Source organism: Lutra lutra, chromosome 7 (assembly GCF_902655055.1).
Source record: "Lutra lutra chromosome 7, mLutLut1.2, whole genome shotgun sequence".
In the NCBI taxonomy this organism is placed as follows: domain Eukaryota; kingdom Metazoa; phylum Chordata; class Mammalia; order Carnivora; family Mustelidae; genus Lutra; species Lutra lutra.
In genome coordinates, this window is record NC_062284.1 from 72,731,662 (window position 1) to 72,734,493 (window position 2,832).

Genomic DNA, 2,832 nt, shown 5'->3' on the forward strand with positions numbered 1-2,832 from the left:
ACCACACAACAATGAAGTGGTCTCTTGCTCATCCTTGCAGCAACCATCCACAAGTTGTTCATGGCACCCTGGTGGGTGTTGCTGTGTCTATGGCATGTTTAGAGACACACATTGTGCCTGAGAAGGTGGCCTCTGCCCAGTGTCTTCCTGACAGAGTATGGCAGGAGAGGTGATGGGAGAGTATCAGCCCCAAATCAGGTTTTAGTAGAGAAAGAAGGGAAGGGAAGAAAGAAGGAGGAGCACATGTACCCAAGCAAGGAAAAAAGAGGCCAGGGACCTCTGCCCTGCTTTTTTTCTAGTGAATCAGGTGACAGACACAGGCTGATATTCAACATGAAGTGGTAGGGAGCAGAAACAGAATGGAGGATGTGGCTCATGTGCTGGCCACTTAAATAGACCAGTTGGGTTTTTGACAGCAAGAACTCAAGTGAGATCATTCTCAGTGCCCAGAAAATATGGTGAGAGAAAATGCTCTTTTACTGATGTTTCCTAACAATGTAGATATTTAGGTGACACTGAAAGGGAAATCCTATAGATATCTCTAACTCCTGTTTTTCAACTTCCCACAGAGAGCCACAAATCATGGTATTGGGAGAATGTGTAGTAGTAAGTGAAAGATGTATGTAAAGAATAATAGAAAAGTAGTGTCTGTATTATAGTGCCAGACTTTGCCAATATTGTTGCAATCTTCTTTATCATCTCCTTATCTGCAGATTTTTTGAATGAGGTTGACTGGAATATTAGTGCTTTCCCTTATATATTAGTTGTATATTCTTGGTTTAAAGTAATTTTTTTATTTAATTAGTTTAAAATGTAAATTCCATTTTCACACCTGTGTAAGTACAAAAGCATGTGGAAAATATGCTTTAAAAATTCAAAGGTATATAATAAAAGTTTTCCCAGACATTTGGATAACCATGGAAGATCAGGGGTTTCTGACTGGCTCTGTGGTTTGAATTGGACTCTGGATCTCAGAGTTATAAATTCAAGCCCATGTTGGGTGTATAGATTACTTAAAAATAAAATCTCTAAAAAAAATTCCATGTTAGATTAATAATAAACGTTGATCTCTTGATTTTTATAATATCTTTTTTAAAGATTATTTATTCATTTGCGAAAACAAGTGCATGAGCACAAGTAATGGGAGGGGTAAAGTGAGCTACCCAGACACCTCTCTAATGCTCTTTTAAAATTTTAGTAAAGACATCCCAAAGGGCAGAAAGCCACAAACAAACAGAGAAAGATGAAAGAGGCTATCAGCAGACAGTGATTAACCAATTTCGAAAATGAGTTGTATGTAGATAGGGGTGAACTTGCATGAAAGACTAGATTAAAGAAAGCTGGGCCTATTGTAGAAGCACCTCAGCTGTGCTGTGCTTTGGAAAGGGTCAGGGAAAAGAAGCACTTCATATTTTTGGATAATTGAGGAAGATGGCATTGTCCACGTTGGTGCACACATGTGTGTGCACAGGTGTGGTTGTGTGTGCATGTGTTGAGGGTATTGGGGGAGAGAAGGTATAAAAGAAGACTGAGTGGTCACCTTGGGTGCTCAGAACTGAGCATACAAAGCATGGGAGGTTATTGTGGTTCAAATGAAGTTAGGGGAAAACATAAACTCAAAGGATTAATAACCTAATGAACAAACTCTGGTACCTGTTCTGAGCTTTCTGAACACAGCTGGGCTGTGGAAACTAAACAGTGAGGAGGAGACCTCGATGACAGGTCTATTGTCCGAGGGCTGCAACCTGAACACTTCAACAAGAAATGATTAGATTTTTCTGCTTTTGGCTCCAACATAGGCATCTGAACAGATATGAGTAGTGAGGAGGAACACTGGCATAACAATAGGTACATTGGAAGAGCTACAGTGAATGTCTAAACACTTTGCCTTCTTGTCATGTGATTTATTTCTACCTGAGGTGAAATAACATACTGGGAGCATACATGATTCTTATATCTTTTTTTTTTTTCCACAATTCTTACACCTTATGTTGTTTACATAATTCATTGCAAGCAGTTTTTAAAAATCATAGAATGTTTCAAGAATTTGTGTGTCATTCTTGAACACAGCTATGCTGATTTTCTCTGTATAGTTTGGATTTTAGAATATGTGCTAAGTGAGCCCTACTGTCTAATTTTTCAGTAGTGCCATTCACCCACTTTTATCATAGATGCAATGAATGAACATATCATAGTTAACTAAATCATCAATCCTCAATTCTAATTTCAGTACTAATTTTACTCATGTTTCTTTTCAAATGTAAGGTTTTCAAAGTTGCATCATGCAAAAGAATTTTAGGTAGTGCGACTCTCACTGGGACATAGGGAACTGTGACATGACCCACACAACTTGCTACACCAGGAAACCCCTATTTCCTGTTCTGGGACCACAGTAGCACGTACCCAACAATCCTTCCCTCACCCTGTCAGAATCCCCTCCCAGTGCCAAGTCCTGAAGTTGAAGAAGAAGACATTTTCCATCTTGTGGGAGAACTCAAACATGTTACTCTCCAACCTTCTCAAGGTGGTCCTGGCTTCCGTGTGGCTAGGTAAGGATGGTCCCTGTGGGAACGTGTCTCCTCTATGACTTAAAATCAGGAGAGATAGGCAGAATCTTGTGGGAACCTTGGGAAGGAGAGATGACAGTGTGTAAAACAGAAGTTCGTTGTGGCACATCACATATTCCAGAAGGCTCTGATTCTGTGTTTTTTTTTTCCCCTCTAGGATCCAGTATTGCCCAGAAGATAACTCAAGCCCAACCAGCAATGTTAGTGCAGGAGAAGGGGACTGTCACTCTGGAATGCATATATAACATATATAACAGTGATCCAT

General features: G+C 39.8%; 1 non-coding gene across 1 annotated transcript; it reads right to left on the bottom strand.

The window, feature by feature from the left end:
• Positions 1–2,023: 2,023 nt before the first annotated feature.
• Positions 2,024–2,125, bottom strand: LOC125105800 (U6 spliceosomal RNA). Its single transcript, XR_007129059.1, has one exon. It is a non-coding gene; the product is annotated as a U6 spliceosomal RNA (small nuclear RNA).
• Between the last annotated feature and the right edge of the window lie 707 nt (positions 2,126–2,832).